At 40.9% G+C, this 23,010-nt stretch overlaps 1 protein-coding gene and 1 long non-coding RNA gene across 4 annotated transcripts in view; one reads left to right on the plus strand and one right to left on the minus strand.

Annotated features, from left to right (window-relative positions):
- Window positions 1-23,010, minus strand: part of CPEB3 (cytoplasmic polyadenylation element binding protein 3) — a 242,984-nt gene that overhangs the window by 217,214 nt on the left and 2,760 nt on the right. The gene's annotated exons all lie outside the window — the stretch shown is intronic.
- On the plus strand, window positions 8,242-17,963 carry LOC144331188 (uncharacterized). The gene is made up of 3 exons (XR_013398149.1): window positions 8,242-8,337; window positions 15,358-15,542; window positions 15,783-17,963. It is a non-coding gene; the product is annotated as an uncharacterized LOC144331188 (long non-coding RNA).

Consider the following 23,010-nt stretch of genomic DNA (forward strand, 5'->3'; position numbering starts at 1 on the left):
CTCACTGTAACATTCGCCTCCCAGGTTCAAGCAATTCTCATGCCTCAGCCCCCGGAGTAGCTGGGATTACAGGCATGTACCATCACACCTGGCAAATTTTTGTATTTGTAGTAGAGACGGGGTTTCGCCATGTTGGCCAGGCCGGTCTCGAACTCCTGGCCTCAAATGATCCACCCAACTTGGCCTCCCAAAGTGTTGGGATTACAGGCGTGAGCCACTGTGCCCAGCCCAATAAAGCATTTTTAATAAACTGTAAAGCAGTAAAGGTCAATGTATGAAATCCAAAGTTAATACTGACATGTGGATGAGACTGTCCAGTAGATGGGATGGTCTAGAATCTACACTTAAGTGTAGATTTTCTTCTCTCCTTCCCATTTAATATCAGGAGTCAAATTAGTTGTGTTAAGCCCATGCTTCTAGAAAAACAATGATCTTGCTACGCAGGTATTTCTTATCCCACCTCTTCCTATATCCTGTTTCCTGCTTATAGAAGCAAAATATATAGTGGGACATATTCTTAAACACCCACAGGATGCCAATTTTTAAAAAAATATTCTGTAGAGATGGGGTCTTGTTATGTTGCCCAGGCTGGTCTCAAACTCCTGGTCTTAAGGGGTCCTCCCTGTTGGCCTCCCAAAGCACAAGAATTACATGCATGAGCCACTGCACCTAGCCAGATTTTAAAATTAGTTTTAAAAATTTGTGTATTGAGAGAATTTCCTCATCCTCTGGTGATGATGTTTACACTAACTAGCATTCCCTGATCATTTAGTCTATGTAGGCATCTAGATAAGAATTTTACATGTCTTATCAGTTAATCCTCATAATAATCCTAAAAGATGTAAGCTATCATTCTTCTCATTTTTCAGATAAGGAATCTTAGAAATGATCAATAATGGCTGGTCACGGTGACTCACGCCTATAATCCCAGCACTCTGGGAGGCTGAGGCGGGCAGATCACCTGAGGTCACGAGTTCAAGACCAGCCTGGCCAACACAGCAAAACCCCGTCTCTACAAAAATATAAAAATTAGCTGGTCATGGTGGTGCATGCCTGCAATCCCAGCTACTCGGAAGGCTAAGATGGGAGAATCACTTGAACCTGGGAGACTGGGAGGCGGAGGCTGCAGTAAGCTGAGATCATACCACTGAACTCAAGCCTGGGGAACAGAGTGAGACTCCATCTCAAAAAAAAAAAAAATGATTAATAATTTACCCAAGGTGACATAACTAGTAGGTGAATAAGCTCAGGTCTATTTTTATTCCGAGGCTTAACTGTTATCCCTCACCAACAGCCACACCCAGGCATAACTGGGAATAACATCAGTGCCTACATTTTCTTTACATACAAGCAGGCCTCTGCCTTCAGGTGTTTCTTCCTTTGGTGATCATATTTTTTCTCAATCAAAAGTCAGGCTTAGCCAGGTATGGTGGCACAAGCCTGTACTCTCAGCTACTCAGGAGGCTGAGGCACAAGAATCACTTGAACCCAGGAGGCAGAGGTTGCAGTGAGCCAAGATCATGCCACTGCACTCCAGCCTGGGTGACAGAGTGAGACTCCATCTCAAAAAAAATAAAAAAATAAAAAAAAATCATTTGATTGAAGGCATATAAAAACATGGCTGGATGGTCGGGCACAGTGTTTCATAGCTGTAATCCCAACACAATGGGAGGCCGAGGCAGGATGATCACTCGAGACCAGGAATTCGAGACCAGGCTGCACAACATAGACTTTTCTCTATAAAAAAAATTTTAAGGCCGGGTATGTGGCTCACTCCTATAATCCTAGAACTTTCGGAGGCTAAGGTGGGCAGATCACCTGAGGTCAGGAGTTTGAGACCAACCTGGCCAACATGGTGAAACCCCATTTCCACTAGAAATACAAACATTAGTCGGGTGTGATAGCATGCGCCTGTGGTCCCAGCTTCTTGGGAGGCTGAGGCGAGAGAACCTAGGAGGCGGAGGTTGCAGTGAGCCTAGATCCTGACACTGCACTCCAGCCTGGGCAACAGAGCAAGACTCCGCCTCAAAGAAAAATAAACAAATAAAAGTCAAAGCATGTGGTCTGACAATTTGAAATAAATTTCAGAAAAATCCAAGACTTGTGGTTATTGGGCCTTTTACCTTTCTCCCCAAGACCTGATCACCTAGAACAAGCCCTATTCAGATTGTTCTCAGCTTCTCTTTTTAGACCAAGCCTAGCTCCTCTTAGTGTTCCAGAGTTAAACCATCTCCCAGGCAGAAGCCTCCATCTAAACTCTTCACCCAAAAGCCTCAAAGCCTCTTAGTGACAGACTTCAATTAGTCTTAGCCTTATGAAAAATGTCTCTCCCAAAAGAAAAAGACAGGGTGGGCACGATGGCTCATGTCTATAATCCCAGCACTTTGGGAGGCCGAGGTGGGTAGATCACCTGAGCTCAGGAGTTTGAGACCAGCCCGGCCAACATGGTAAAACCCCGTCTCTACTAAAAATAACAAAATTAGCTGGGCATGGTGGCAGGCGCCTGTAATCCCAGGGACTCAGGAGGCTGAGGCAGGAGAATCGCTTGAACCCAGGAGGCAGAGGTTGTAGTGAGCCAAGATCGCACCATTGCACTCAGCCTGGGCAACAAGAGCAAAATTCCGTTTCAAAAAGAAGAAAAGAAAGAAAAGAAAGAAAAGAAAGAAAAGAAAGAAAAGAAAGAAAAGAAAGAAAAGAAAGAAAGAAAGAAAGAAAGAAAGAGAAAGAAAGAAAGAAAGAAAGAAAGAAAGAAAGAAAGAAGGAAAGAAAGAAGGAAAGAAAGAAGGAAAGAAAGAAGGAAAGAAAGAAGGAAAGAAAGAAGGAAAGAAGGAAAGAAGGAAAGAAGGAGAGAGAAAGAAAGAAAGAAAGAAAGAAAGAAAGAAAGAAAGAAAGAAAAAAAGAAAGAAAGAAGGAAAGAAGGAAAGAAGGAAAGAAAGAAAGAAAGAAAGAGATGAAAGGAAAAAATCATTTTCTTTTTTTTCAAATATAAACCCTTGTTACGGTTTGAATGTTTGTGTCCTCCAAAACTCATGTGTAAACTTAATCCCCAGTGTGGTAGTATTGAGAGGTGGAGCCTTGAAGAGTTAACTAGATTATGTGGGCTCTGCCCTCATGAATGGATTAATCCACCATGGATTAATGGGTTAATGAATTAATGGGTTATGATGAAAGTGGGACTGTTGGCTTTACAGGAAGAGGAAGAGAAACCTGAGCTTAGTGCCCTTGACATGTGATGCCCTACACAGCCTTGGGACTCTGCAGTCTCCACCAGCAAGAAGGCCCTCAGATGTGGCAGATACAGCACCTCAACCTTAGACTTCTCAGCCTACATAACTGTAAGAAATAAATTTATTTTATTTATAAATTACCCACTTTCCAATATTCTGTCATAAGCGACAGAAAACAGACTAAGACAGCCCATAAAGCATTCCTTTGAAACATCCCACTCTAAACATCCCCGGCCTCTCCCAGAAGAGACAGGAGGAGGAAAAGAGAAGTTTATCCGTTCTCTTAAGAGAAAGGTATTGTTTTGTCTCCTTTCTAAAGAGGCTTCTTTCTAAAGTCACTGCAGTTTGCACGGTTGGTCCTCTTAGAACAAAAAAGAAAGCACAAGCCCTAAACTTCATATGCAGAAATAATATTCAAATTCATTCATTCAATACATTTACTGAGTACACATTATATATGGTAGGCTCCCAAAACTTACTATTCCTCCTTCCATCTACATGCATGATCAAGAATACTCAAAAGTAGTAAAGCAAAAAGACAAGCTTAGCCTACAAAGGGGAGCAGGAGAGGGAAGGAAAAAGATGGCTACTAAAAACAAAAATTTAAAAAATATCAGATGGGTATAAGCGCTAGAAAGAACAAAAGGGTGATGTGAGTGACAGATCTGGTAGAATATTTAGATTAGATGGTCATGGCCTGGCACGGTGGCTCATGCCTATAATCCCAGCACTTTGGAAGGCCGAGGCAGGCGGATCACCTGAGGTCAGGAGTTCGAGACCAGCCTGGCCAACATGGTGACACCCCATCTCTACTAAAAATACAAAAATTAGCAGGGCTTGGTGGCAGGTGCCTGTAATTCCATCTACTTGGGAGGCTGAGGCAGGAGAATCACTTGAAGCTGGGAGGCGGAGGTTGCAGTGAGCCAAGACTGCACCATCACACTCCAGCTGGGGGGACAAAAGCAAGACTTCATCTCCAAAAAAAAAAAAAAAAAAAAGGTGGTCATTAAAGGCCTCCTTGACTAGATGAAAGGTGAATTAAAAGAAAGAGCCATCCATATGGCTAGTGGTAGAGGATGCAGAGGGAACAACTAATGTGAAAATCCTAATGCAGGAGTAAGGCTTTCAAGCTGGGGTTCGCAAATTTCTTCTGTGGCACTACATAGTAAATATTTTAGGCTTTGTTAAGTCACAGAAAGTCTCTTGTTGCATATTCTTTTTGTTCTTGTTGTTTTACAACCCTTTAAAAATATAAAAACCATTCTTAGTTTTGGCAGTATAAAAATAGGTCTCCAGAAAAATTTGGCCTCTGCCAAGACTCCTGCTTTAGAGGAACACACAATCTATTGGAGCTAGAGGGTAAGTGGACCAGAAGGAAAGCAATATAAGATGAGGTGTGAAAGGCAGTCAGCAGCCAGATCATAGAGGGGACCTTTTAGACTAAGATTTTTTTTTTTTTTTAAGTGTGATGGGAATCCCCTGGAGAGTTTTAAGCAGAGCTGTGACATGATCTGATTTATGCTTTAAAAAGGTCACCTTGGCTCTGTGTGAAGAACAGACTGTGGCAGAGTTAAGAGTAGAAACAAAAACAGATTAGGAAATTGGTTATTATATCACCCAGGCTGGTAAGGACGAGTGTGATGCTGGTGGTAGAGATGGAAATGACTGAACAGGATGTGAACTGAACACCTTCAATGAAAGCCATGTTTATTATTGGTTAATAAAATCATGGAAGGATTCTTGAAATTTTCCTTTAAAATCAAAAGAGCTTGTGTTGATATATAAAATTAATTAATTAATTTATTTATTTATTTAGAGACGTAGTCTTGCTCTTTTGCCTGAATGGACTGCAGCGGCATGATCTCGGCTCACTGCCCCCTCCGCCTCCCAGGTTCAAGCGATTCTCCTGCCTCCAACTCCCAAACAGTTGGGACTACAGGCACGCACCACCATGCCCAGCTAATTTTTGTATTTTTATTAGAGATGGGTTTCACTATATTGGCCAGGATGGTCTCGATCTCTTGACCTTGTGATCCACCTGCCTCAGCCTCCCAAAGTGCTGGGATTATAGGCGTAAGCCACCGCAACCAGCCGACCTATACATTTTATTAAGCTAGATGGATAGAAAAATCTTGGTTAATCAAATTTTTGCAACATTTTGACATGTTTGATTTGTAGATATTTGAACTTTTGATAGATATTTTTTCCTCTCTTCCTAGTGAAATGATTCACAGTTTTTCTGTGAATATCACCTGTTCCTGATATTCATTACTTTCCCTTCTTCACCTAAATGCATGATAAATATACTTAAAATGTTCCTCTAGTCCGGGTGATGTGGCTCACACCTGTAATCTCAGCACTTTGGGAGGCTGGGACAGGAAGATTGCTTGAATACAAGAGTTCAAGACCAGCCTGGGCAATGTAGCAAGACTCCATCTCTAGTAAAAAAAATAAAATGTTCCTCTAATTTTGCTCTGAGTGTACTGCAGTCAACCAAAAGAAAACTGCTCTTTTAAAATCTGAGAAACTTCCAACTTCCCTTGGCAACACACTCTTCTCTCTCAAAGTTTTCACCATGAGGAGGTTGTAAACATAGGTTGGTCTCACACAACTTGAATTCATTTTCTTGTTCTTTCGTTCATAAAAACACTACTGAACATTTTTGAAAATTCATTAAGTGTACATTTAATTTGGGTACATTTTTGTATATCTGTTAAAAGTTATTAAACATTTGGGAGGGGGTAGCAGAACAAAACATAATAGACACAGAAAGAGGTTTCCATGATGGCAACCATTAGGGGTGGGGAGATTAACTGGGGAGTTTCATAGGTTGAGTTCCTTGGAAACACTACGAAACCAAGATTTGCATGCAAGAAATTTCAGGAGGGCACAATTAGCAAATACACTTGCAATGAAATGGGGAAGTCAGGATTAGTCACAGGGAGACACTGACCCCTACTATAGCTGCAACTGAGTCCTCAGTTGATTCTGTGATGAACTCTGGAACTGGAATGATCCCTCAGTCACATCCTCAAATGAGCAGGGAAGCTGGATCTTTGTACCCTGCATCAGCCAGTCACTGGCGATGGGCTCCTGGGAGCACAACCTTGGGCAAGACAGTTTTCTATATCCTAAGGCAATGCCCAGGAAAAAAAAAAAAGGCTTCAAGATATCAACAGCTACAATTTCCAGCAGCTAAGGGATCATCACCCATGAAGATGGGATTTGGGCTGAAACAGCACAGTATCTACCATCACGGCACAAAGTGTTTTACCATGGGCAAATAGTAATTTTATTAAAATACTATAGGAAGTTTTAGTATACCAAATATGCTAATTAGCATAAATATGGAATACAGCCATGGAATATAGCATTTCACCGTGTATATACAGTATTTTTATTAAAAATAAACAAAATCTTCATGTTCAAAGATTTGGGAATACTTTTTTATACATGCTGCTGGAAAAGTGACTCAAGTGTCATTTCAACTGTGCATCATGACCCAGCTGATGATTAAACCCAAATTGTTTGTTTGTTTGTGATGCAGTCTCACTCTGTTGCCTAGGCTGGAATGCAATGGTGCAATCTCCTCTGCCTCCCAGGTTCAAGTGATTCTCCTGCTTCAGCCTCCCAAGTAGCTGGGATTACAGGCACGCACCACTGTGCCCGGGTACTTTTTGTATTTTTAGTGGAGATGGGGTTTCATCATGTTGGTCAGGCTGGTCTTGAACTCCTGACCTCAGGTGATCTGCCCACCTCAGCCTCCCAAAGTGCTGGGATTATAGGTGTGAGCCACCGCACCCAGCCAAACCTGAGTTTGTTTGTTTTTTTTTGAGATGGAGTCTGGCTCTGTCGCCCAGGCTGGAGTGCAGTGGCTGGATCTCAGCTCACTGCAAGCTCCGCCTCGTGGGTTCACACCATTCTCCTGCCTCAGTCTCCCTAGTAGCTGGGACTACAGGCACCCGCCACTCGGCTAAATTTTTTCATATTTTTAGTAAAGACGGGGTTTCACCATGTTAGCCAGGACAGTCTCAATCTCCTGACCTCGTGATCCACCTACCTCCCAAAGTGCTGGGATTACAGGCATGAGCCACCATGCCCGGCTGAGTTATTTTTTTATTCTTCCTCCTCCCTTATCAAATCCTAGGTCTCCTTCGGTGATCACTGTCACCAATTCTGGTCCCCACCTTCATCTTTTCAAACTTAAATTCTCCTGTCTCCAGTTTTATCAAGTTGTTACAGCGGGTGGGAGGCAGGTAAGAGGATGTTCATGGCATCCCTTGCATTAATTCCTCAAACAGTCACTGAGAGCCTATGCAAGGTACTAGGGAAACAGTATTGAGTGAGAAGATAAATTTCCTCTTATCTTCTTATGGACATTAACTTCACGTGAATAAGACAGACTTCAATCAATTCCATGATGAATAATTTCATGGCAGTTGTGATTAAAATGCTATGAAAAAGTAGCAGACATATGAAACCCCTGGTTTAGTGGGTCAGAAAGGATTTTCTAGAGTAACATCAGCCTTAAAGAACAAACTGATAAAGTGCAAAGGAAGTGCATTCCATGCAAAGGGAATACCATGCTTCTTCCTAGCATTAGGATCTGAAGGAGAAGGAAGTGGTACATTCATGAAACTAAAGAAAGTCAGTAGCCAGGTGCTAGAGCTCAGAGTTCAACTGGGAAACAGGAGTGGGTAGAAGAGAAAAAGAAGCTAGTAAGTAAGCAAGGGCAATACAAGGCCATTAGAAGTGACTTTTATATTACTTTTTTTTTTTTTTTTTTGGACACAGGTTCTCACTCTGTTGCTCAGGCTAGAGTGTAGTGGTGTGATCTGGGCTCACTGCAGCCTCAACCTCCCGGGCTCAAGCAATCCTCCCACCTCAGCCTCCCAAGCAGCTGGGACTCCAGGTGTGCACCACCATGCCCAGCTAATTTCTGGGTTTTTTTTTTTCTTTTTTTTGTAGAGATGGGGTGTCGCCAGGCTGCCCAGGCTCATCTCAAGCTCCTGAGCTCAAGTGGTCCACCCATCTTGGCCTTCCAAAGTACTGGGATGCATCACTGGATCTGACTCTATTTTACTTTTTAAAAAACTTTTGGCCAGGCACGGTGGTTCACGCCTATAATCCCAGTACTTTGGGAGGCCAAGGCAGGTGGATCCCCTGAGGTCAGGAGTTTTAGACCAGCCTGGTCAACATGGTGAAATCCCGTCTCTACTAAAAAGACAAAAATTAGCCGGGCATGGTGGAGGGCACCTGCAGTCTCAGCCCCAGCCACTTGGGAGGCTGAAGCAGGAGAATCACTTGAACCTGAGAGGCGGAGGTTGCAGTGAGCCAAGATCGCACCACTGCACTCCAGCCTGGGCGATGGAGCAAGACTCTGTCTCAAAAAACAAATAAACAAACAAATATCTTTTCATTTTGAAATAATTTCAGAATTACAAAAATGTTACAAAAACAAATTCCTCTACACTTTTTGCCCCATATTCTCCAAATGTTAACATCTTATATTATCATGGTATAATGATCAAAATCAGGAAATTAAAACTGATTCAATATTATTATCATGAGCTTATTTTACCAATTGACCCACTAATGTCCCACCCAGGACTCCAATTCACCATCACACATTCCATTTACTTGTCAAGTCCCTGTAGTCTCTCTTAATCTGGGATAGTTCCTCAGTCTTTGTCTTTCATGACCTTCACATTTTTGAAGAGCACTGGCCAGTTATTTGGTAGAATGACCCTCAATTTTGGTTTACCTGATGTTTCCTCATGATTGAACTTAGGTCATACATAGTTTTTGCAATAATATCACAGAAGAGATGTTACATCCTTCTCAGAGCATCATATCGGAAGGAACATGGTGTGGATTTAAACCACAGCGGCTATTTAACTTTGATCACTTGGTTAAGAAAATGTCTACCAGATTTGGCCACTATAAAACACCTACTATATTGCCCTTTTTACTTAAATATCTTTGAGGAGACACTTTTTTTTTTTTTTTTTTTTTTTTTTTTTTTTTTTTTGGAGACGGAGTCTCGCTCTGTCGCCCAGGCTGGAGTGCAGTGGCCAGATCTCAGCTCACTGCAAGCTCCGCCTCCCGGGTTCCCGCCATTCTCCTGCCTCAGCCTCCCGAGTAGCTGGGACCACAGGCGCCGCCACCTCGCCCGGCTAATTTTTTGTGTTTTTAGTAGAGACGGGGTTTCGCTGTGTTAGCCAGGATGGTCTCGATCTCCTGACCTTGTGATCCGCCCGTCTCGGCCTCCCAAAGTGCTGGGATTACAGGCTTGAGCCACCGCGCCCGGCCGAGGAGACACTTCTATGTAAATATCCTGTTAACATTCACCCACTAATTTTAGCATCCATTAATGATTCTTACCTGCATCATTTATTCTTGTGGTGTTTGCAAATGGTGATTTCATATTTTTATCAACCCTTCTACCTTAATTGGAATGCTACTATAAGGAAGGGTTTTTCCTCCTCCCCTAATTCATTCATTTATTTTTATCAGTAGATATAAATAATTAATATTTATTTCTATGGGTCCATAATGGATTCGTATTTACTCTATGGGTTATAATTCATTACTATTATTATTTTGTTGTTCAAAATATCTGACTTGGTCATTGGTGTCCCTTCCAGTTGCTCCGGGGTTAAGCATGGCCCCATTACTTTTTTTAAGACCAGTCAAGTGTGGTAGTGAGAGGGGGAGAAAGAGTAGAACAACGAGATTGATCTGTAACTGATTGTGAACTGAGATAACTTACTAGCTTTGGACAGACTCTCACCATTTTTTTTCATTATTCTATTCTATCCCATCATTTTTTTAGCACTTTCTTTTCTGGCACCACAGATGTTCCAGGCTTAGGTACCTTTCCCGCCACAGTCTGCAATCAGCAAATTTCTCCAAAGATCTGTTTCCCTTTATTGGAGATAACACTAGGCATATTCATTGCTTCTAGGGTGTCACTGCCTAATGCCCTCTCATTAGATAGAGTTAGAAACCATACACAGGCACACATCTCTATGTGGGTATCTAGCTATAAACTCAAGAGTATGTATTGATATCTTCAATTCCAATCCAACATTACAGAGTTCATTCTATCCTTAGAAGTCTCTTTTATTTATTTCACCAAACATTTAGTGAACACCCTCCATGGGCCAGGCTCTGTGCTAGGCATTGTGGATACAGTAAAGGACAAAACAGGTATAGTCTCACACCCTTGCCTTCATGAAACTTAGATTTTAGCAAAGATCAATTTATGGATTATTTTCCTTTTCTCCAAAATTGTTAAATTTATGCTTTCTACCAGCTCACCAGGATTTAAACAGGTCACAGAAAGATTTTAATAAGGTGAGTAACACGATCAGGAGTTCATTACTTAAAAGGTCATTCTACTGGGTAGTCAATGGAGCAGAATGGACTGGACAGGCCAATTGCCAAATCAGTCGAAAAGAGGTGAAAGTGAATGTGGGGAGGCCAAATATGACACTGGTAATTACTCCAAGGTAAGAGATGCTGGTCAATTGGACAAGGGTAAAGGAAAGGGAAATGAAAACAATAGGTGGATTTGAGAGATATTTAGGAGATAAATGAACCAGATCTGTGACTGCCTGGTGGGTAGGGGAATGTGGTAAGAGAGAAAGATGACTCCAGGAGAACTCCTAGGATTCTGGGAGTGTGTAAATATATTGGCTCACATTTTCACATATCGTATTTTATTCTTTTATTTTTTCCTGTCTAGGCCTTTTGTCTAGATCCATATACTGTAAATATGTCACTACATACTTGTCTCTTCTGTTAAACTGTATAACAACTGTATAATTACTGATACGTTTATTATTAACATTTTTGTATCGCCAATATCTCCTACAATATCTGGTATATAGTTGAAGCTCAATAAATAATGCTGAATAAATGATCAATTGAAGGTCGATTGTCCTCAGACTTACCAAGATTTTAGCTATAATAAAGTCCAAAATTAGATATAATACCCTCATAAAGGCCTAAAACTCCTCAAGTAGAGGAAAACTACTTATGCTGAATACCCATTCTCTAAAAAAGGTGTGTCTTGGTCTATCAGTTTATTATGTATATTTTCTCTTCTATCAATTCATTTATCCTACCCAAGATTTAAAACCCAGATGTCATAAAATGGAGGTAAACATTTGACCATAACAATAAAATTTCACTTCACACCTATCAGATTGACAAAAATTAATACCTATTAATTGCCTATTCCTGGCAGAGGGTGAGGGTAAGGAGAGGCCTCTGTTTCCTCACCTGTTAAATGGAGCTATGATGCCTATGTGAGATGTTTCTGGTCCCAAGTAGGCATTCAGGAAAGGCTGACACTTTTCCTTGCTCTTTTATATATACTCCTCCTTGAAGATCCAGTTCAAACCAGTCTTCTATTAGGACATCTTCCCAGACCACTCTAACATGCAGCAACTTCTTTTCCCTTCCCTGAGCTCCTAGGGTACCTATCTGTAAAATTCTTCAGAAATTAATCATTGGTAGTCCCGTGATTGCTCCTGTAATAAATCACTTCTACTGTTAACTATTCACATACTCTTATACTTTCTGAAGTCAGCTGATTCAAATGTCAGGCATGCCACTTACTTGCTATGATTTCATTTTTCCAATGTTCAATTCTCTCATCTATGAAATGAAAGACGTATCCACCAACCTGAAAGGGTTGTTGTCACGATCTGAGATAATGCATGTAAAGGGCCCAGCACATGCCCATTGTAGATGTTCAGTAAGTAGACGCTTACTGAATAACAAGTGCTCCCTGAGTGCAGCGTCATCTTTTCTCAAAAGTCAATCTCCTTCCAGTTATGGCATCTCAAAAACTGCTTCACACATGGCTGCTCTTGATATTATTTTATACTTCACCTTGGTTATTATCTTGCCCACTTTATTACTTAAAGATTTGCCCCAATTTAGCATCATATAAATACAAACACTACAAGGGTATTTTAGTATTTTGCTCTATGCCATCCTCATCACCTAAATAGTACCTGGAATATAAGTATATGCTCAACAAGTACCTGATAACAAATGTCATTCTGGGGCCAGGCATGGTGGCTCATGCCTGTAATCCCAGCACTTTGGGAGGCCAAGGCAGGTGGATCATTTGAGGTCAGGAGTTCAAGACCAGCCTGGCCAACATGGTGAAACCCCGTCTCTACTAAAAACACAAAAATTAGCTGGGTGTGGTGGTGTATGCCTGTAATCCCAGTTACTCAGGAGGCTGAGGCAAGAGAATTGCTTGAACCAAGTGAGCCGAGGCTGCGCCAATGCACTCCAGCCTGCGCAAGAGAGGGAGACTCTATCTTAAAAAAATAATAATAAAATAAAATAAATGTAGTTCCTTCTGAGGAGTTGCCTTTATTTAAGGTATACTGTCCTCACTTCGCTAAATGGCAAGGAAGATTGATGAGATGTTCCCTCCTTAGATTTTGAACTGTGAGCAGAATAAAAACAGGGTTGAACCCATGAGAGCATGGAATGTTGCTGCTACCACAATTCTCTGGGACGGCCACTACTTGACTGTTCCCAGCTTGATTCTCATGCCTTACCTTCAATCCTGTGAGCTCACCCATGTCCTTCCAATGAATTTCCTTTTTGCTTAAGTTAGCTCTGGGTTTCTCAACCTCAGCACTGTTGATATTTTAGGCTATATCATCCTTTGTTGTGAGTGGCTCTCCTGTGCACCATAGTATGTTTAGCAGTATCCTTGGTCTCTACCCATCAGACGCCTGTAACATCTCTCAGTGTTAACAATCAAAATGTCTCCAGACATGACCAAACAACCCCAAGTCAGTACTCAATTAGCTAGAGCTGATTTCTGTGAAACAAAAAATCCTAAATGATGGATACTACATTCTGGGCAACTTTTCATTACTGGCCTATATAGAAATATCTCATTTGTTTACTAGCTCATGTTATATGGGTATGTCATAAATTATTGAGTAGAAAGTCTACTAACAGATTTTAAGGTTGCATCTGGTGTTATTATTAAATAACAGCTTTATGGAGCTATAATTCACTCACTTAAAGTGTACAATTCGGTGACTTTTAGTACATTCAGAGCTGTGCAACAATCACTATAATCAACTTTAGACCATTTTCATCACCCCAAAAAGAAACCCCAATACAACTTAGTTGTCAACTCCAAATCTCCAACTTCTCCAGCCCTAAGCAACCATTAATCTACTTTCTTTGTAGATTTGCCTAGGAATTATAGAATATGTGATATTTTGTGACTGGCTCCTGTCACATAGCAAAATGTTTTCAAGGTTCATCCAGGTTCATCTATGTTATAGCATGTATCAGTACTTCATTCTTTTTCATTATCAAATATTCCATTGTATGGACATTCCACATTTTATCCATTCATCAGTTGATGGACATTTGGGTTGTTTCCACTTTTGGCTATTATGAATAATGATGCCTTTTTTTTTTTTTTTGAGATGGAGTTTTGCTCTTGTTGCCCAGGTTGGAGTGCAATGGCACGATCTCAGCTCACTGCAACCTCTGCCTCCCAGTTTCAAGCTATTCTCCTGCCTCAGCCTCCGAAGTAGCTGGGATTACAGGCACCTGCCACCGCTCCCAGCTAATTTTTGTATTTTTAGTAGAGATAGGGTTTTGCCATGTTGGCCAGGCTGGTCTTGAACTCCTGACCTCAGGTGATCCACCCGCCTTGGCCTTCCAAAGTGCTGGGATTACAAGCGTGAGCCACCACACCTGGCCCATAATGCTGCTATTAACATTCATGTAATTTCTTTAGTTTTCTTGTAAAATAACAAGAAAAAGTAAAAACATTCATGTACAAGTGTTTGTGTAGGTATATGTTTTCATTTCTCTGGTATATACCTGTGAATAGAATTGCTGGGCTATATGGTAACTCTATGTTTAACATTTTGAGAAAAAGCCAGACTGTTTTCTAAAGCAGCTGTACCATTTAATATTAGTACCCACTAATAGTACATGAGGGTTCCAATTTCTTTACATTCTTGCCAATTCTTGTTATTAGCCATCCTATGTGAGAGTGAAGTGGTATCTCATTTTGGTTCTGATTTACATTTCTCTGATTAATGATGGTGACCATCTTTTCACATGCTTATTGGCCATTTATATACCTTCTTTGGAGAAATACTTATTCAGATCCTTTAATTATTTTACATTATTGAGTTGAAGAGATTTTTATACATTCCCTTTCAGATATGATTTTCAAACATTTGTTCCCATTCCATGTCTTTTCACTTTCTTAATATTATCCTTTCCAGCAAAAAATGCTTTGAGTAAGTCCAATTTGTCTATTTTTTCTTTTGTTGCTTATGCTTTTGTTATTAATCTAATAAAACACAGTCTAATCCCAGGTCATGTAGATTTATGCCTGTGTTTACTTCTAAGAGTTATATAGTGTGAGATCTTACATTTTGGTCTTTCATCCATTTTGAATTAATTTTTGCTTCTGATGTGGGTAGGGATGCAACAACATTCTTCCACAAGAGGATATCTAGCTGTGCCAGCTTAATTTGTTAGAAATACTACTCTTTCCTCCATTAGATTGTTTTGGCATCCTTGTCAAAAATCTATTGACTATAAAAGTAAGGGCTTATTTCTGGACTCTTCATCCTGTTTCACTGATCTAAATTCTATTCTTATGCCACCACCACACAGTCTTGATTATTGTAGCTTAATAGGAAGTTTTAAAATCAGGACATGTGAGTCCTCAAATTTTGTTCTTCTCTTTCAAGATCCTTTTGGTGGTTGGGCGCAGTGGCTCACGCCCATAATCCCAACACATTGGGAGATCAAGGTGGGTGGATCATTTGAGGTCAGGAGTTCGAGACCAGCGTGGCCAACATGGTGAAACCCCACCTCTACTAAAAATACAAAAATCAGCTGGGCATGGTGGCAAGTGCCTGTAGTCCCAGCTACTCAGGAGGCTGAGGCAGGAGAATCACTTGAAAGCGGGACGTGAAGGTTGCAGTGAGTTAAGATGGCGCCACTGTACTCCAGCCTGGGGGACAGAGCAAGACTCTGCCTTAAAAAACGGAAAGGCCGGGCGCAGGGGCTCACGCTTGTAATCTCAGCACTTTGGGAGGCCAAGGCGGGTGGATCACGAGGTCAGGAGTTTAAGACCAGCCTCGCCAAGATGGTGAAACCCCATCTCTACTAAAAATACAAAAAAATTAGCTGGGCATGGTGGTGGGCGCCTGTGATCTCAGCTACTCCGGAAGCTGAGGCAGAGAATTACCTGAACCCAGGAAGTGGAGGTTGCAGTGAGCCGAGATCGTGCCACTGCACTCCAGCCTGGGCAACAGAGCGAGGCTCCATCTCAAAAAAAAAAAAAAAAAAAAAAAAGATTATTTTGGCTATTCTGGACCACCTGAATTTCCATACAAATTATAGGATTAGATTGTCATTTTCTATAAAGAAGTCAGATGGAATTTTGATAGGGACTGCACTGAATCTGTAGATCAGTTTGAGGAGTACTGCCATCTTAAAAACAGTAAATCTTCCAACGAACATGAGATTCTTTCTAATTATATCTTTAATTTCTTACAACAGTATTTTTTACTTTTCAGATGTTATACACTTCTTGTGTTAAATTTATTCCTAAACATTTTATTCTTTGTAATGCCTTTATAAATCAAACTGTTTTCCATTCATATCTGGATTGTTCATTGCTAATTTACATAAACACAATACATTTTTGCACATTGACCTTATATCCTACAACTTTGCTGAATTCATTTATTGGTTCTAACAGGTGTTTTCACTTTTTTTGATTCTTGGAATTTTCTAAACACAAGATCATTTCATCCACAAATAGAGATAATTTTACTTCTTCCTTTCCAATGTGGATGCCTTTTATTTCTTTTACTTGACTAATTGACCTGGCTAGAACCTCCACTACAATGTTGAATACAGGTTGTAAGAGGACATATTCTTGCCTTGTTCCTGATCATAGGGGGAAAGCACTCAATCTTTCACCATCAGGCATGATGTTGGCTATGGATTTTTTTGTAGATGCACTTTATCAAGTTGAGGAAGTTCCCTTCTATTCCTGAGTGGTCTTTTTCTCTTCCTCTTACAAGCAAGCTGCAATTGGAAATAACAGATCAGTGAACACCCTGGCTTTTGCTTCAGGGCCCAAAATGTTTAATACTTGCTTTCTGACACATTCCCAAAATGTTGCTTGATTTTCCTTATTTTTCAGTAAATTATATTCCTATTTGTTTGAGTTCTAGGTAACACACAATGGCTGCAGTCTGTGTTTTTCCAAAGCTCTATCGTCCCCCTTTGATAATCCACTTTCATTTTTCCTTCACAGTACTCCAGCGTATGTCTATTTATAGCACTTCATACTTTACATTCATTGCCATCTTTATTCCTTGCAACAGAAGATCTGCCATTGTGAGCAGGGACCACTACTAATTTCTGTAAAGGCTTGAGATCAACAGAGGTTTGGGATAATAGCAAACTTTTAAAGTCAAGTTTTAGGAGCAACAGCTATAAATCAATTTAGGGTAAAGAACCTCACCAGGAGGGAAAAAAAAATAAAGAGCAAAAAAACAGGCAAAGGTACCAATAAAAATAAAACCTAGGGAGGTCAAGATGGGTGGATCGCTTGATTGCTTGAACCCAGGAGTTTGAGACCAACCTGTACAACATAGCGAAACCCCGTCTCTACTAAAAATACAAAAATTAGCCAGGTGTGGTGGCACGTGCCTGTAATCCCAGCTAACTGGGGAGGTTGAGGCATGAGAGTCACTTGAACCTGGGAGACAGAGGCCGCAATAAGCCAAGATTGCACCATTGCACTCCAGCCTGGGTGACAGAGCAAGACTCCATCAGAAAGAAAGAAAGAAGGAAGGAAAGAAAGGAAAGAAAAGAGGGACAGAGGGGAAGAAAGAGAAAGAGAGAGAAAGAAAGGAAGGGAGGGAGGGAGGGAGGGAGAGAGAGAGAAAGAAAGAAAGGAAAGAGAAAGAAAGAAAGGAAAGAAAGAGAGAAAGAAAGAAAGAAAAGAAAGAAAGAGAAAGAAAGAAAGAGAAAGAAAGAAAGAAAGAAAAGAAAAAGAAAGAAAGAAAGAAAGAAAGAAAGAAAGAAAGAAAGAAAGAAAGAAAGAAAGAAAGAAAGAAAGAAAGAAAGAAAATACTGTAGACATTAAACCAGTAAAACATATTCTAGGAACCGAAGTCTCCTCTTAATGTCCTTTAGAGAGTAACAGGGACATTATCCACTTCAACTACTTAACCTATATAAGGATAATCAAAAACTAATAGCCATGTGAAAGCAAACTTCTGAAAATGCTTACAGACCACGGTCAAGTTACTCAGACCTAGCCAAGGCCTAACTTATTTCTGTTTCCAACCCACCATACATACCACTCCAAGATTAATCCCCTAAATCAGCCAGCACAGTGGTTCATGCCTGTAATACCAGAACTTTGGGAGGCCGAGGTGGGTGGATCACTTCAGCTGAGGAATTCGAGGCCAGTTTGAGCAACATGGGGAAACCCTGCCTTTACAAAAAATACAAAAAATTATCTGGGTATGGCGGCATGTGCCTGTAATCCTAGCTACCCAGGAGGCTGAGGTGGGAGGATCACCTGAGCCCGGTGGGCAAGGCCACAGTGAGCTGTGATTTCACCACTGCACTCCAGCCTGGGCGACAGTGAGACTGTCTCAAAAAAAAAAAAAAAAAAAAAAAAAATTCCCCTAAATCACTCTCACCTTTACTGAAGAACTCTGAAGAAATGTCAGTAATAATTATTAAGAGCCCTTAACCACATGTCTGGCCTTATACCGAACAATTTAAATGAATTTTCTCATTTACTCCTCCCAGGAATTCAAAAAGGGAGGTTCTATAACTCTCCCCACTTCCGCTGGAGATGAGGAATCTGACTAAAAGAGATTCTGTAACCTGCCCAAATCAAATCGCCAAGCTTCTGAGTATCAATGTTAAGACTCAAACCTACGTTATCTTTGCAGAGATTCTCTAACATTAATAATCACTTAGAGAACTTGTTAAAAAGACAGCTAATTAGGCACCACTGCAGGGCATACAGATCAAAATTTCCAGGGCAGTTTTCTGACTCATAGCAGGTTTAGGAACCACTACAAGTTAACTTCCCAGTTCCTACAGAATGGGGTCTGTTTCTTTTTTCTTTTTTTTTTTTTTTTTTTTTTTTTTTTGAGACAAGGTCTCACTCTGTGGCCCAGGCTGGTGTGCAGTGGCACGATCTCAGCTCACTGCAACCTCCGCCTCCCTGGTTCAAGCAATTCTCCTGCCTCAGCCTCCCGAGTAGCTGGGATTACAGATGCTCGCCACCACACCTAGCTATTTTTTTGTATTTTTAGTAGAGACGGGGTTTCACCATGTTGGCCAGGCTGGTCACAAACTCCTGACCTCAGGTGATCCACCTGCCTCAGCCTCCCAAACTGCTGAGATGACAGGTGTGAGCCACTGTGCCTGGCTCAGAATGGGGTCTCTTTTTTTTTCTTTTCCTGAGACAAGAGTCTCACTCTGTCGCCAGGCTGGAGTGCAGTGGTGCAATCTTGGCTCACTGCAACCTCCGCCTCCCAGGTTCAGGCCTCTCCTGCCTTAGCCTCTTGAGTAGCTGGGACTACAGGCGCCCACCACCACACCCAGCTAGTTTTTGTATTTTTAGTAGAGATGGAGTTTCACCATTTTAGCCAGGATGGTCTCCATCTTTTGACCTCGTGATCAGACCAACTCAGTCTCCCAAAATGCTGGGACTACACACATAAGCCGTCACGCCAGGCCAGAATGGGATCTATTTCCTATGCCTAAACCCTCCCACAAGCAGCTTCCTCCTCTCCTAGGATAGGGCAAAATTCCTTAAACTGGCATACAAAGCTCTGTGCTTCATAGCCGGTCACTCGGTGATATTTTTGGTTTTCTCTTGCCTCAAGATCTCCTTTTTGTTTCAGTTCTTCTATTCATCATTTCCTTCACAAGGCATTTGCACACGCTGTTCTTTGGCCTGGAATGTTCTTCCCTCTTCCCTTTATCTAGTTAATGCTGTTTTTCTTGGGGTCTCAGTATAACAGACACTTCCTCAGAGAAACTTTCCATGGCCTCCTGGTCTAAGTCAAATCCTAGTTATAATCACTCATAACACTATGTACCACATTTGCAATTTGATACATTTATTTATGTGATAATCCCTCTCATGATAAACTATAAACCCCACAAACAAGGTAAAAACTGTGCTTGTTTTTGCTCATCATTGTATCTTTAGTCCCTAGCTTAGTGCCTGCCACATACAATCAATATTTGTTAAATGAATTAATAGATTCAAGGTTTTTTAACTATTCTTCCGATTTAACCAGTTGTCTTCATCCATTTTATGCTATTATAACAGAATACCTGAGAATAGGTAATTTATAAAGAAAAGACATTTACTTGGTTCACAGATCTGGAAGCTGGGAAGTTCAAGATCAAGGGGCAGAAACTGGTGAGAGCCTTCCTGCTGCACCATAATGCGGCAGAAGGAATCACATGGTGAAAGTGCGACACAGAGAGCAAGAGAAGACCAAACTCACTTTTACAACAAACCTGCTCTCAAGATAATGAACTCTTTCCCTTGATAACTATATTAATCCATTCATGAGGGCAGAGCCCTCACAACCTCATCACCTCTTAAAAATCCCATCTCTCAAGACTGCTGCATTAGAGTTTAAGTTTCTTTCTTTTTCTTTTCTTTTCTTTTCTTTTTTTTTTTTTTTTTTTTTTTTTTGAGACACAGTCTCACTTGGTTGCCCAGGTTGGAGTGTAGTGGTGCGATCCCAGCTCACTGCAACCTCCAACTCCCGGGTTCAAGTGATTCTCCTGCCTCAGCCTCCCGAGTAGATGGGATTATGGGCACACGCCACCATGCCTGGCTAATGTTTCTATTTTTAGTAGAGATGGGGTTTCACCATGTTGGCCAGGCTGGTCTCCAATTCCTGACCTCAAGTGATCCACCTGCCTCGGCCTCCAAAAGTGCTGGGATTACAGGCGTAAGCCGCCGTGCTCAGCCAAAATTTAAGTTTCTAGCATATGAACATTGAGGGACACATTCAAACCACAGCACCAGTGCTTTGTATTTTCCACTTACATAACAGAGATCTATAGTTCAAGTTATAAAGGATGACTTCTTTCTTTACATCCTTTCATCCTCACCCAGACCCAAGATCCTTCTTTACCTCTTCACCCACATAATTACTCCTCTGGCTACAAAGTAGAGCCTAAATGGGTTTTACAAAGCTCTCTTTAACGCACCAGTCCACAACAGTTTCCAGTGGAACTTCTACATCACTCTAAATTTCTATGCCGTTTATTTGACATTTCCTCAAATGCTATCATGCCATGTTATCATTATACAGAATTACATCCTGTTTTATTTGCTTTTTTCTTTTTTTTGAGAAGCAGTCTTGCTCTGTCCCAGGCTGGTGTGCAGTGGTGCGATCTCAGCTCATTGCAAGCTCTGCCTTACAGATTCATGCCATTCTCCAGCCTCAGCCTCCCAAGTAGCTGGGACTACAGGTGTCTGCCACCAAGTCCAGCTAATTTTTTGTATTTTTAGTAGAGACAGGGTTTCACCACGTTAGCCAGGATGGTTTCGATCTTCTGACCTCGTGATCTGCCCGCCTCAGCCTCCCAAAGTGCTGGGATTAAAAGCATGAGCCACCATGCCCAGCCTGCGTTTATTTTTCTAAATGCAAACATATTTAGGTATGTAGATTGTATGCCTCTGAAGGGTAGCTATAGGCCAGGCACAGTGACTCATGCCTGTAATCCCAGCACTTTGGGAGGCCAAGGCAAGTGGATCACTTGAGGTCAGGAGTTTGAGACCAGCCTGGCCAACATGGAGAAACCTCATCTCTACTAAAAATACAAAAATTAGCTGGGCGTGGTAATGCACACCTGTGATCCCACCTATTCGGGTGGCTGAGGCATGAGAATCACTTGAACCTGGGAGTGGGAGGTTGCAGTGAGCTGAGATGACACCACTGCACTCTAGCCTGGGCAGCAGAGCAAGACTCTATATACAAAAAAAAAAAAAAAAACAGTAGGTATAGTTGTATAGTTTAATTTGCTACTAGCGTACCTATGCATATATTTCCTGGAAACACCTGCTGAAGGAATTAATGAAAAAAAAAAAAAAACTTTCTGTAGCTTGGAATGAGGACTCAGCCTGCAGCTTATCACCAAATTTGGCAATTGACAGCTCTCCTTAGAGGGCACCTAAAAATATTATACCATTTCTGTAAGGAATACTCCAGGCCCATTTTGGTAGACAGTTCAGAACAAGTGTGATGGAAGAACATTAGAGTGATATATTATTTTAAATTTTCTGACATATTTACAGCAGTTCATAGTTATCTCTAAATCCATTACAGAATTATTAAAATAGTGGTGTGTGCCTATAATCCCAACTCTTTAGAACTTTACATTGTCAAGTTTTGTTCTTGTCCTGTGAACTCGGGAGAATCTTTAAATATTTTCTGTAGGTTAATTTCTATTTCAAAATATATCTCTGAGGAAAAAGATGTTTTTGGCTATAGTCATGCTGGTTACTCTCTCGGCTGAATATCATTTACCATAGACTTTTTTTTGAGACGGAGTCTCACTCTGTTGCCAGGCTGGAGTGCAGTGGCATGATCTCGGCTCACTGCAACCTCGGCCTCCTGGGTTCAAGCAATTCTCCTACCTCAGCCTCCTGAGTAGCTGGGACTACAGGTATGCGCCACTATCATAGATTTTCAACCCTATGTATAAATGCAGGAGTGCATTTCAATGTGGTTTTGGTCAGACTAAGGTCTAAATAATTGAGACATTTTTTCCTTCAAAATCATAGAATATATTGTAATTCCAATTATTCTAAGTCTTACTGGAAAACCTAAGAGCCACAAAAAACAAAGTTGACAAACAATATTGAAATTCAGACAATATGTGTCACCCATTTAAAATGTTAGGATTTATTTCCTGAGTTTTATGAATCACTATTTTTGCCCATACTACTAAGAAGCAAAGTTTGATAATAAAGAACTATCAGTTATCTGTTTATATGTTTCTTTTTAGATACCTTTATGAACATTTTATGTGGAGCTAATTACTCTTTTAAAAGCTTTATTGAGATGTAATTTACATAACATTAAAATTCACCCATTTTAAGTGTACAATGGGTTTTTTGAGTATATTTACAGAGCTTTGCCACTATTACCATAATCTAATTTTATCTTATTTGTGATATAATTCACAAAATTATATAACCAGAACCACTATCTAATTCTAGAACATTTTCATCCCTCTAATAAGGAAACTCATACTCATTAGCAGTCACTCCCCATTTCTCCCCAACCCCTTCAGCCCTATGCAATTACTAACCTACTTTCCGTCTCTATGGAGTTGCCTGTTCTTGACATTTCATGCAAATAGAATCATACAATATGTGGTCTTTGTGACCGGCTCCTCTCACTTGGCATAATGTTTTCAAGGTTCTTTCATGTTATAGCATGTATCATAACTTTATTCCTTGTTTTCTCCTAATAATATTCTATTATATGATATACCACATGTGGTTTATCCATTCATCAATTGGTGGATATTTGGGTTTCCACTTCTTGGCTATCAAGAATAATGCTGTAGGCCAGGGGCTGTGGCTCACGCCTGTAATCCTAGCACTTTGGGAGGCCGAGGTGGGAGGATTGTTTGCGCTCATGAGTTCGAGACCAGCCTGGGCAACATG

The sequence above is a fragment of the Macaca mulatta genome, chromosome 9 (assembly GCF_049350105.2).
Source record: "Macaca mulatta isolate MMU2019108-1 chromosome 9, T2T-MMU8v2.0, whole genome shotgun sequence".
NCBI classification, from domain to species: Eukaryota; Metazoa; Chordata; class Mammalia; order Primates; family Cercopithecidae; genus Macaca; species Macaca mulatta.